This window comes from Dioscorea cayenensis, chromosome 10 (assembly GCF_009730915.1).
Source record: "Dioscorea cayenensis subsp. rotundata cultivar TDr96_F1 chromosome 10, TDr96_F1_v2_PseudoChromosome.rev07_lg8_w22 25.fasta, whole genome shotgun sequence".
Lineage (NCBI taxonomy): Eukaryota > Viridiplantae > Streptophyta > Magnoliopsida > Dioscoreales > Dioscoreaceae > Dioscorea > Dioscorea cayenensis.
In genome coordinates this window covers 15,200,747-15,214,657 of record NC_052480.1, presented here as the reverse complement: position 1 = coordinate 15,214,657, position 13,911 = coordinate 15,200,747, and the positions used below count along the sequence as shown (strand labels likewise).

Sequence of the window (13,911 nt, the reverse complement as noted above, 5' to 3'; positions counted from 1 at the left end):
ACAGTTCAATGATTTGGCCGATGAGGATCCAAACAGTCACATAGAGAACTATCTCGAGGTGTGTGATATGCTCAAGATAAATGGGGTGACGGATGATGGCATTAATTTGAGAGCCTTCCCATTTTCCTTAAAAGGGAGAGCAAAGCAGTGGCTACACTCATTACCTAGAACCTCGATTACTACATGGGAGGAGATGGCAGAAGCTTTTCTAGCCCGTTATTTCCATCATTGAAAATCTGCAAGGCTTAGGAATGAGATCTCATCCTTTGTACAGTCGGAATTGCAGTCTCTATTCAAGACATGGGAAAGGTTCAAGGAGCTCCTGAGAAAGTGCCACCAACACGGATTCCGGGAGTGGATGATTGTTCAGACTTTTTACAATAGGTTGAATCCGAGTACAAGATAACTCTTGGATGCCGCAGCAGGAGGTACGTTATGTAGCAAGAGCCCCGATGAGGCCCGTTAACTTATTGAAGAAATAGGTTTATACAGCTACCCATTCAATGCCAGGGAGAAGAAAAAGGTAGCCGGTCTTCATGAGATAGATGCAGTAACTTCATTGGCAGCGCAAGTGGAAAATTTGAGTAAGAAGTTAGATCTTCTAACTTCAAACAAAGTGGCGGCCGTGAGTAGCCTGCACTGGGTGTGGTGGAGAACATGCTCCCTCGGATTGCCCGATCTCTATTGGTGATTCATCTTCGGTTGAGAAGGTCGATTTTGTAGGTAATGGCATGAGGACTCAAGGAAACCCATATAGCAATACCTACAATCCAGGTTGGAAAAATCATCCCAATTTCTCATGGAGCAACCAAGGTCCACAAAAGGCAATGGGGCCACCGGGTTTCCAACAACAAGCCCCGAACGTGGAAAATAGAGTTTCAGGTTTGGAAACATGAATGAATGATTTGGAGAAGGCCTTGACTAGATTTGTGCAATCTTCAAATACAAGGTTTAAATCAGTTCAGGCTACACTTCGCAATCACACCGTCTCTTTGCATAACCATGAAAACCATGTGGGGTAGATTGCGAAGTCTCTCTCGGAAAGGCTACATGGAAGCTTGCCGAGCAATACTGAGACCAACCCTAGAGAGAATGTGAAGGTGATCACTTTGAGAAGTGGTCATGAGGTTGAAGGTAGGTTTCTAGGTGAGAATCCAAAAGAACATGCACCCGAGGTTATAGAGGTTGAAGAGAGAACAAGCAAATAGAAGGAGGTGGTAATCCCACCTTTCAAGCCGAGAATCCCTTATCCCTCTAGATTGAAGTATGACCAAGGGGATGAACAGTACAAGAAGTTCCTGAGTTTGTTCAAGCAACTCCACATCAATATTTCTTTTGTTGAGGCATTAGCTCAAATTCCTTAGTATGCGAAATTCTTGAAAGACTTGTTAACTAATAAGAGGAAGTTGGAGGAGAGTGCTTCACTGATTTTAGATGCATCTTGCTAGGCGGTGTGGCAAAAGAAGATGCCAAACAAGAAGAAAGACCCGGGAAGCTTCATCATTCCGTGTAATATTGGCAATCTAGGTGAAGAAATGGCATTGGCGGACTTAGGGGCTAGCATCCACGTCATGCCATACACTTTCTTTCAAAAGCCTAGGCTTGGGCGAGCCTAGGCCCACTCGGATGACTTTGCAATTGGCGGACCGAACGGTGCTACATTCGAGGAGCATTATTGAAGACGTGCTTATCAAGGTGGACAAGTACATTTTTCCTCTGTGGGTCAGGCGCACGGGCGTGCGACGTGCGGCTTCCTCTGTGGGTCGGGCGCACGGGCATGGGTAATTTCCACACGCCCGTGCGAGCAGTTTCAGAGACAGCAAGAGCTATCCTGAGAGTACACAGGGGTGTGCGTCAGCCCCTGTGGCTCTCCATTGTGGAGATACACAGGCGTGTGGAATTTTCGCACGGCCGTGCGGATATACAGATAACTCTAAGGGGCGCGAGTTCTTTTTAAAGAAGACTTGTTTCTCTTCATCTACATCCTCTCCACTCTCTTCAGAATACTCTAGCATTGGTTTCCGACCTCATATTGCCGATTTTGGAGGATTCTTACTTACTTTTCCGGCCTATTCCTATTCTCATCATCTCAACTCGTCGGTAAGCCCCTATCTTTGATTTTCTTTGCCAATTCTTGATTCTAATCGATGAACTTGCTGAGAATGCTTCATTTTTGCGAGTAGAGTGTATGAGCATGCTTAGAATGAAGTTAGAATAGTTTTAGAAGTGTTTTGTTAGATTTTTGAGGCACGGCCGTGCGGTTCTTCACGCCTTGTGGATTCACACATGCATGCGGAAATTCCCCATGACTGTGTGGATTTCTGCAGCATCATTTATCAAGTTTGTTTGATTGATTTCATTTGAAAACTTGCAGGATATGGCACCTAGGTCAAAGAAGCAAGTAGAGAAACCATCGTGGGAGTCATCCTCCGAGTCCGAGGGTATGAGTTTCGCTATTCCCGAGCATCAGGCTCGTTTTGTGCGTCTGTCGAGACTTCGGTTCTGACAGACTCGGTATCTGGACAGTAGCATACTCTGAGAGTTACAACAGGGGGTTGAATTTGCTGAAGAGGTCGAGGACCTTGTTTCAGTATGGGGGTGGAGTCAATTATTGACGACTACGAGCCAGCCATCCGTGAGCTCACACTGGAGTTGTTGTCATCATTTGAGTTTCGATCGATCGTATGAGAGATTCGACAGCATGGATGCCATCCAGTTCAGAGTGTTTGGACATCACTACTGCATGAGCATCACGCAGTTCTCAGTCTTGCTTGGGCTATACGAGGAGGCATTCACGGACACTGAGGAGTATTTTTCAGCTACCGACTGATTATCCTGGAGCTTTGACACATCAGAGAGCCTACCGAGTTTTGTGTGGTCGGGGTCAGTATGAGCTGTGGTTGTCCAAGGCCACGTGGCTTTCCCGACCTGCCTACTGATACTTACATGCAATTATGAGTAGGTCGGTGAATGGCCATGGTGACATCACAGGTGTTCTAAGCCGATAGGAGCTTTTATATCTATAATCGATGGTGCAGCGCATACCGATTCATTTGGGGTACATCCTTGCAGAGTACATTCATCATCAAGGGCATTATGCTAGATTGGGAGCGATCTTCTCGGGCCCCTACATTACGAGACTAGTCATGGGCATGGGTCTCTAGGACGCAATTCATGGGACTGAGAGGATGAGTACTCCTGCTCCCCTGAGTTTGGAGATGATGCGATTGATGGGTATGATCCGCCGAGTACAGATGGGGGTATATGCCTTGGTTCTACCCACTCCAGAGATGGTTGAGGATGAGGGTGATGATACAGAGGCTTCTCAACCTGCCCCCAAGCCTCAGCCGATGCTGATGGAGACTGACACACCTCCGGTGATAGAGGACCCACCCCCGATTCGTATGTTCTCACCATCTCGAGCCCATGATCATTTTTAGAGGCTCGAGAGTGCCATGGGGGTAGTACGAGAAGAGATCATTGAGGCATGACCAGAGATAGTAGAGGTGCACGCGACGCATGCCGCACAGTTCATAGATTTCATGGCGCATTTCGACGCTTTACAGCAGATCCTTCAGAGAGATGCTGCTGCACCTTTTGTACTGTGACCACGCACCTCCCAGACGCCCCCTGCATCACCATCATTGGACCCTCCAGCACCTTCTAATCTAGTACCAGCAGCAGAGGAGCCAGAGCGTGGTGCCGACACTTGACTTTTTTTTATTCTACTTGCATTTTATTTTGGACATGTTATCGTCAGGAAGGACATTCCTTCTGATCTTACTTTTAATTTTGCTGTCTCGAGTTGTATTTCTTGCTCTATCTTATATATACTTGAGTTTTTGCTTTTCTTTTATTGAGCTCTACTGAACCCCCTCGTGTATGCGTGCAGATGGTCTTGTCATCATGGGAATTGAGAACTTGTCATAGACACGACCAAGGTACTTTGGCACTTGGCCGTGTGTGCCTCACAACCCATTAGAACATCCTCCCCAAGGACTTAGCTCCATCAAATGCAACAGTAGGAGTCAGGGGAGTATTGTCTCGATTGCTTCTCCCACATTTATTCTTGATTGATATACATTATAAGTGAGCTTGCATGTGTACATTGAGGTTAATGTACAACTTAAGTGTGTGTGTGTGGGGGGAGTTTCATAGTGCACATATCTTTTACACTATTTTTATTGATATATATGCTCACATAGCCAATGGTGGTTCACCTTAGTTTCAATGATGGTATTCTTGAGTTTAGGAGAATTTTTAACATTGAATGTTCTCATGCTCTAGTTCTTGCTTGAAGTTTTAGGAATTTTTGCTCAAATAACATTTTGTGCACTTCTTACTCTTTAAAGTCTTTTAGAAACTCAAGTCTAAGGTTAAAGGAACCAGTTTTAATTTTGTTTCTTGTGTTGCTTTGATATAAAAAAAATGGAAAATGGAAAAGAAAGAAAGAACAAAGTGTTTTTATCGTTTAATTGTGCTTATTGGGTGGAAAGAGCTACCGCCCATGATGTATAAAGCTACTCTCATAAGTCGATACTAGCTATGCCCTATTGAGAGAAAGAGCTATCTCATGAGATGTGTGAAAGCTACCACCCCGGTAGAATGAGCTACCACCTCAAAAGTGTGAAAGCCACCTTAGCGGCCGCTTTGTAAAGGACTACCTTAGAGGATGTGTGAAGCTACTACCCTTTTTGAAATGTTTGGTACTCCTTGTAGATAAATAAGTCCCTTATATCTAGAACTGTGAGGAATATACTTTTGGTTGACTTGAGTGAGTTCACACACTTACACGATTTAGGGTTTGTTGTCCTTTGTAATTCAAGTTTTTAGGTAGAGCATTGATTCTTTCGTATTTAGTGTTGAAAATTTCCTTTACTATTAGAATGCTTTCTTTGCATGCTTTGGTTAACCTAAGGCCAAGCACATCCAATAGTCCTTTCATCTATGCATACAATGTTCTAACTTTTGCTTGAGGACAAGGAAAAGCTTAAGTGTGGGGGAGTTTGATAAGTGCTTGTGCGATAAGAATGCAAAGCGTTCTTTCCTTATGATGAGCATTACTTTTGTCAGGTTATAGCACTAACACGTGTGTATTTATGTACTTTTATGCAGGTTGGGTTGTGAGGCTGATTATTTGCGAAAGAAGCCATTGTAGATCATTTTACGCATTATTTGGAGGAGATCTTGAGAAGGCTCAAACGTGGAGACATAAGTCGGGTTTTGAATGATAGAATGTATGTCAATCTCCTTGTATTCGAGCTAAGTCAATGATTGGGAGGGGCACGAAGGCAGTTATATCCTAGTATTCTGGCTTGTGCATATTTAGCAAGATCTCCACCAACCTGACTGTTTATTGAAGAACCAAGATGATCACACCGTTTATGTTACCTCGATGAAAGCATGAATTTGGGAGTATTTTGGGCCGTCACTGTAGCAGGATATCTGTAGAAATCACTGTAGCAAATTACTGTGGTAGGTACTGTTCACAATCGGCCGAAGAAGGAGCAAAACAGAGGAGCCACACAGGCGTGTGGAAATTCCAAACGCCCGTGCGTTAATTCCACAGGCCCGTGTAGAATATCCACAGTGGCGTGTGGAATCCCAATTCCAGTTCTATTTAAAGCCGATTTCAGCTACGATTTCATCATTCTTTTCTCCATCTTTTCCCCAACTCGAGAGAGGACTGCGGCTAGGGTTTTGGGAGGTATTGGCTAAGGGATTTGTAGAGGTTCTACAACCCCGACATCATCATCTCTTTGGAAGAAGATTGGTAAGGGAGCCTCCGTTGGATTGATTCGGCGAGGCGTATCTTATACCGGACAAGGGGATCTTGCGTCGAGTGGAGGACTCTCCACAAGACCATCGCCAAGACTATTGAGGGGGTTTTCCTATGGATTGCTTTCTTTTACATTTGATTTCATTATTGTTTGTATTGTGCTCCATGGAGAGCTAAACCCCCTAGTGGGTACTTGGTATTTGTGAACCCTAGGATGTATTAGTTTCATTGAATATTTTTATTATGCTTTCAATTAATTGATGTTATTGTGAGTTCCAATCTTGAATGTTTGATTGCTTGGATACTCCCTTAAAGTAACACTAGGGTTGAGAGTTCATCTGGTAACCCTTGTGAGTGAGTGACACACCACGAGAGTTAGACAAAGCTTGATTGGAGAAGGTTAAGAGGGTGAGTCGAGAGGTACAGGAGCGTCCCATTCCCCTCCAGTGTGATAGATTCTACCTCCGTTCCTCGAGTTCTTTGCGGCCATAATAAATGTAAATGAGCTAAGGGATGACCCTCCGCTGGGGCTTAGTTGCGAGTGTAACGGAGTGAAGCGTTGAAGGTGATTTTAGCATCTAGTGCTTAATTGTGGTTAAGGACCTTTCTTCTGGACCAAGGGTTAGGTCTACAATTAGGAAGAGATTTATCACTTGGTATCCCTAGAGCTTAATGAAATCCTTCTTATGAGTGCGAGGTTGAGAGATTGTTCAACTTCTTCTCCGAGACATGTAGAGGATTAGGCTTGGTTAACACTAGATTCCGGGCCATGCATTAAAGGATGTCCCTGGCTCACCATTGCATTAGTTAGGAAGCATAATAGAGAGTTCTTGCACTTGAAACGATTTTTCTAGGCGGATCAATACCCAGGTACCCCATCTTTATCGACTGTCTTACCTTCTACTTTACTTTTGCTCTCTTTCGGGTTGTTTTACTTTTGAGAATTGAATCTTATCACACTTATCACTATTCATCTTTCATATAGTTAAGAAGCAAATTAAGTATTTTTATTACCTTTTCCTTGCGGATACGATACCCCACTCACCTGGGATTTATTACTTCGACAACTCCGTGCACTTGCGGGGAGCATTGTCAGCATGTGAACCCTAGGATCTATGCTTTTTGTATTGATTTGCTTTATGTTTCTATTAAATCCGAGTTGATTTGAGTTTTAATCTTGTATCCCCATTGCTTACATGTTATATTAATCCTTGTGGTTGATTGGATTTGCATGACTTGTTGATTTGATGAGAGAGAGGTCTCCATTAGAGTTAGAACTTCAAGGTTAAAGAGAGTTGAGAGGGTGAGTCATGAGATAGTGGAGTGTCCCCTTTCCCTTTATGATTGAGTGTTTCCTATCTCGGTATTCCCTAGACTCTATGCAACCATATTTGGTGTGAGGCGTGAGATTGAGAAATTTCTCCACCGGGACCTTTTAGGGGTTTAGTGATCCTTCGCCGGGAATTAGGGTTGGATCTATCTTTAGGAATCAGTTTCACTCTTAGGTGTCCCTAGAGCGTATTGCAGTCATATGGGGTTTGAGGTGTTGAGATTGAGCGATTTCTCCGCCGGGACCTTGTAGGGGACTAGTGCCGGTGGCTCGGAGGCAAGGGCCGGTTATTCTTGGATTGCCTCGACTCATTAGACTTGGTTTAGAAGCATTTAGTGAATCTTGAGCTTCATGTTAGATCCTAAGGGGAGCATTGTCCGGGTACTTCATCTTTATTGATTGAGATCTCCTTTACCTGTTTTTCTTACCCGTTTGCTTGGTTATTAATTCCCTTGCAATTAGTTCATTTCATCACATCCATTGATTTTGACTAGATAACTAAGAATTGGTTAATACTAATACTTCCATTACCTGTGGATTCGACTACCCACTCACCGGGGTAGTTATTACTTCGACACTCGTGCACTTACAGTTTACACGCATATTCGGACATGTCAGAGAGCTTAAGAGGATCTTAACTAAGTCTGTGGAACAAGGAAAGTGGGATTGGTCGGAACGTTTGGATGACATACTTTGGGCTCATAGAACAACGTACAAAACTCCAATAGGGAGCACTCCCATAATTTGGCGTATGGAAAATCCTATCATTTGCCTGTGGAGTTAGAGCATAAAGCATATTGGGCAATCAAGGCTATGAATTTTGTCTTGATTTTTCTTGTGGATTTTTAATGTCGTTGTGTGCCTGAATTTGTTTTGACAAAGTTTTTGGTGGTTCCAGCTATTTTCTCATGTTTTCGCTGGTGTACTTTGCATAGTAGGGCAAGCTCTATGTGTGTATACATGTTCAGGAATTTTTTGTAGAGCCTGCAGAGTTTTCTAAGCCATCCAGAGAAAATGCATGGGCGTGTAGAATTTTCACACGGTCATGGATCTCCATTGTGAGCTCGTCCAGAGAAGGCACAAGGGCATGGACGCGCCCCTGTTGGTGACCTAGTTCCATCTGCATGCCCGTGGGTAATTTTCGTACGGGCGTGCGTCTTCCTACAGAGACATGGAAATTTTTCCCGAGAGCTCACAGGGGCATGGACTCGCCCCTGTGGGTGATCCTGTGATAAACGCATGGACGTGGGTATTTTTTGCACGCCCTTGTGGATCTTTGCAGAAGAGCTTTCCTCATTCCGTAGAATACACTGGGGCGTGCGTCTGCCCCTGTGAACTGCCTAGTAATGATCCACACCCGTGCGGAATTTCCGCACAGGCGTGTGAAACACTTAGCGAATTTTCTCGGGTGGGCAGAGAGCGTACAGGGGTGTGCATTTTCCCCTGTGGGTCGGGCGCATGGGCATGGGAAATTTCAGAATGCTCGTATGGATGTGCATGAATTGTTTGGCTGCATTTTTTCTTTATAAATCTATCGACCCCTTTTCATTATCATACTTCAAAACATTTAGAGAACACTCTCTCGCGCTCTCCTGACCTTCCATTGTGGATTTTGAGTAGGGTATTTGTGTTTCTCGCCGATTTCATGGTTTTTAACTTCATCTCATCGGTAACCCTCATTTTTTCCATTTTCTTCACTCTCGGTTGATTTTGATTGATTTTCTTTGATTAAACAAGTGAATGTGCCTCGGTTTCATGCTAAAATGGGTGTGGTACGCTTTGGATGAGTTTTAAAAGTGATTTGGAGGAGTATTTATGGGTTATGCCACAAGGGGCCGTGCGGTTTTCACGCCCCATGAATCCACACGACTGTGTGGATTCCTGCAGTATTGTTTATGAATGAATTTGATCATTTTTCCTCTTCAATATCTGTAGGTATGGCTCCCAGGACAAAGAATATTGATGGCAAGTGTCCCCGAGAGCACTCTACTGAACCCGAGCATATAGAATTTGTTGTTCCAGAGCACCAAGTTCGGTTTGAACGTTTGTCTAAGCTTAAGTTTGGTCAAATGTGGTTCCCATATATGGGGATTATGCGAGAGATACAGATGGGCCATGATATGGCAGATGAGCTTGATGAGATGCTAGCCGTGGGCAGTTGGGGCAGGTTGCTATCTATCCGTGACCCCACTATTCGTATACCGACACTGGAAGTACTCGCATCGTTTGAGTTTGATAGATCATACTCTAGTTTTGACAATGGTGATGCCGTATAGTTTAGATTATTCAGGCATCATTATAGTATGAGTGTCACACAGTTCTCAACTCGATTGGGGCTATACGATGAGTAGTTTATGACCACATAGAAGTACGAGCAACTTCCAACAGATTATCCTAGTAGCTTGACTCCGTAGCGTGCTTATCGAGTACTATGTGGCCGTGGGCACTATAAGCCAGGGGTGTTAAAGGTGTCTTGTTTGTGTAAGCGAAGTTACAGATACATGCACGTTGTTTTGAGCAGATCAGTGAATAGCCGCAGGGATAGCACTAGAATCTTGAGCTGATAGGAGCTTTTGTATCTTTATTCGATGACTCAGGGTACACCGATCCATCAAGGACATATCATTGGAGAGTACATACGACATCAGGGTTAGTATGCCAGATTAGGAGTGATTTTCTCTGGACCCTACATTACGAGGCGCATCATGGGTATAGGCCTACTTCGTGCTATTAGAGGGGCCGAGAAGGTGATTACACCTGCATCCTTGGGTATAGTGATGATTAGATAGATGGGTATGTTCTGTAGGTATGGGGCAGGGAGTGAATGTATTGATTGTACTGGACCAGGTAATAGAAGGAGAAGAAGTGGATGCAACCGAAGGATCACAGTATGCCTTTGTGCCTCCGCCTGAGCAGATTGGACTTGATGCACCTCTTGCCGCACACGAGCCCCCACCAGTGTGGATATTCTCTCCCACTCGAACTCATGATCGATTTGAGAGGCTCGAGAGTGCTATAGGGATATTGCATGTGGATGTGGCCGAGGTTCGCGCTACACAGGCTACAAACCACACCGAATTCATGGCATGTTTTGACATCATACAGCAGTTGCTAGAGAAAGACATGAGATTACCATTTGCGATGTGATCCGCATCACCAGTTGATCCACCTTGTGCCTCTTCACCCGCAGCACCAGCAGACCTGATAGAGGATGACACCGACACTTGACTTTACTTTTCATCGTCTTTATTACTTTTGTATTCTATTTTGGACTTGTATACTCAGAAAGGACTTTCCTTCTGAGTTTATTTTCATTTTGTTGCTCGTGTTGTATTTATTGCTTTATCTTTTATATACTCGAGTTGTTTTTGTTTTATTGGGCTTCACTGAACCCCCTCATGTATGCTTGCAGATGGTCTTGTCAGTATGACAATTGAGAACTAGTCATGGACACGGCCAAAGTGTTTTGGCACTTGGCCGTGTGTGCTTCCCAACCCATTGGAACATCACTTCCAAGGATTTAACTCCATCAAAGGCAACACTTGGAGTCAGGGGAGTATTGTTTTGATTGCTTCTCCCACATATATTCCTGAGCGTTTTACATTATGAGTGAGCTTGCATGTGTACATTAGGAACAATGTACAACTTAAGTATGGCAGGGAGTTTCATGGTGCACATGTCGTTTATATTAGTTTTGATTGACATACATACTCACATAGTCAATAGTGGTTCACCTTAGTTGCAATGATTGTATTCTTGAGTTTAGGAGAATTTTTAAAATTGACTGCTTTTATGCTCTAGTTCTTGCTTTAATTTCTAGGAATTTTTGCCAAATTAACACTTGTTGCACTACTCACTCTTCAAACACTTTTGGAAAATCAAGTTCGATGTTAAAGGGGCTAGTTATAGTTGTTTCTTTTGTTAATTGTGAAAAAAATGGAAAAAATGAAAAGAAAGAACAAAATAGTTTTATTGTTTAGTTGTGCATGTTGGGTGGAAAGAGCTACCACCTATGAAGTATGAAGCTACTCTCATAAGTCGGATACTAGTTATGCCCTAATGAGAGAAAGAGCTATCTCATGGGATGAGTGAAAGCTACCACCCCGGTAGAAAGAGCTACCACCTCGAAAGTGTGAAAGCCACCTTAGCGGCCGCTTCAGAAAGGGCTACTTTAGAGGCTGTGTGAAGCTACTACCGTCTTTTTAATTAGTGTTTCTTTGTGTAGATAAATAAGTCCCTTGTACTTAGAACTTTGAGTACTATACTTTAGGTTGACTTGAGTGAGTTTAGATGCACTTACACGATTTCGGGTTTGTTGTCCTTTTTGATTCAAATTTTTAGCTAGAGCATTGATTTTTTGTATTTAATGTTGAAATTTCCCTTGCTCGTACAATGCTCTCTTTGCATGCTTTGGTGAACCAAAGGCCAAGCACTACCAATATTTCCTTCGTCTATGCTTTAATGTTTTATTTTTGTTTGAGGACAAGCAAAAACTTAAGTGTGGGAGAGTTTGATAAGTGCTTGTGTGATAAGAATGCGAAGTATTCTTTCCTTATGATGAGCTAATTATCAGGTTTTAGAGCTAATACTTGTGCTAATACTTGTGCATGACTCAAAAACTTCACAAGTTTGATTCCAATTCTGGGGCATCTCATCCGGGCGAGAAATATTACCCACCCTCTGACATCTATCACATGTTTGTATGAACTCGTGGGTGTCCTAAAATAATGATGGCCAATAGAATCCTGAATCAAGAATCTTCTTTATAGTTTGGTTTGCATTATATTGACCTCCAGTTGGTCCTAAATGATAGTGCTTCAAGAAACTGAAACCCTCTATCCGTGACACGCATCTTCAAACAACCAGATCTGAACAAACTCTCAATAGATAACACCCTTAACTAAATAGTTGGCAAAATCAGCAAACCACGATGGTCCACACTCTTCCACTGCCCGAATACTGTACAAGTGTTCCTCAACAAATGAATCATTGATATCTTTCTCCCTCAAATTATTGAGATTGGGAATTTCTAACCGGGATAAATAATCTGCTGCAAGGTTCTCGGCCCCTCTCTTATCTTTAATCTCCAGATCAAATTCCTGAAGCAATAGGACCCATCTAGTCAAACATGGCTTGGCATCTGACTTGTTGAGTAGATATCACAAAGCGGAATGATCAATGTATACCACCACCTTGGAAAGAACTAGATATGATCGAAATTTATTGAATGCGAACATGACAGCAAGCAACTCTTTTTCTATTATGGTATAGTTCTCCTGAGCTTCCACTAATATTTTGCTTGTATAGTGTATGGGATGGAAGTTTTTGCATCTTCGTTGCCCAAGTACTACACCCACTGCAAAATGGCTTGCATCACACATCAATTCAAATGGAGAATCCCAATCTGGAGCTACCATTATGGTTGCTTGAGTAAGCTTTTCCTTGAGTGTAATAAAAGCTTTCATGCAATCATCGCCAAACTTGAATGGTACACCTTTTTCCAACAATTTTGTTAAGGGTCTGGCAATTTTGGCAATGACCCTGATGAATCTTCTATAAAAACCTGCATGCCCAAGAAAACTCCTGATAGCATTCATTGAAGTCGGGGGAGGTAGTTTATCTATAACGGAGATTTTTGCTTTGTCTACCTCGATTCCCTCTTTGGAAATGTTTTGACCCAGGACTATCCCTTCTTTAACCATGAAATGACATTTCTCCCAACTTCGTACGAGGTTAGTCTCCTCGCACCGAGTAAGAACACGTTCTAGGTTCTCGAGGCATAGCTCAAATGAGTCACCAAAGACAGAAAAATTATCCATGAACATCTCCATAAAGTCTTCTACCATATCATCAAAAATTGCCATCATGAATCTCTAAATGGTGGCGGGGGCATTACAAAAGCCAAACAGCATTCTGCGGTATGCAAATGTTCCATAAGGACATGTGAATGTAGTTTTTTCTTGTTCTTCTGGTGCAATGGGAATTTGGAAGTACCCTGAAAAGCCATCAAGAAAGCAGTAGTATGAATGCCTAGCAAGCTTCTCAAGCATCTGATCAATAAATGCCAGTGGGAAATGATCCTTTCGGGTAGCATCATTCAATTTTCTGTAGTCAATGCAGACACGCCATCCTGTAATTGTTCGAGTGGGAATTATCTCATTCTTCTCATTTGTGATTACAGTCATACCCTTCTTTTTAGGTACTACTTGCACTGGGCTTACCCTTTCACACTGTCAGAAATTGGATAGATAATGCCTACATCAATAAGTTTAATGACTTCAACTTTTACTACTTCTTTCATGTTTGGATTCAGTCTTCTTTGTGGCAAAGCTGATGATTTATGATTATCTTCCATCAAAATTTTGTGAGTGTAAAATGAAGGATTTATCCCCCTGATATCAGCTATCTTCCAAGCAATTGCTTTCTTATGCTTTATCAAGACATTCACCAAATCTTTTTTTTGTTCAACTGCAAGATTTGAGGCAATGATAATTGGAAGCTGAGTTCCTTCCCCAAGAAAAGCATATTCAAGGTTTTCAGGTTACTTTTTCAATTTTAGTTCAATTGCTTCCTCTGTTGAAAGTCTCAGATTTTTATTCAGTAGCAGATCACTTTGTTCAGGTTCCTCTTTTTCTACGGAAACTGAGCTTTCATCTGAACTATCATCCATGGCATACACAGGGGTGCACATTATACTCAGTCTTTTCCCTTTGATCTCTGCAAAGTTCAGTTATTGGAATTAATTGAGATGCTTGCAGTTTTGCTATATCCAGCTCGGTTAAGTCAATCGGGACACCAACCT

At 42.7% G+C, this 13,911-nt stretch overlaps 1 non-coding gene across 1 annotated transcript; it reads right to left on the bottom strand.

The window, feature by feature from the left end:
• Positions 1-241: 241 nt before the first annotated feature.
• On the bottom strand, positions 242-348 carry LOC120271348. Its single transcript, XR_005539961.1, has one exon. It is a non-coding gene; the product is annotated as a small nucleolar RNA R71 (small nucleolar RNA).
• Positions 349-13,911: the final 13,563 nt, after the last annotated feature.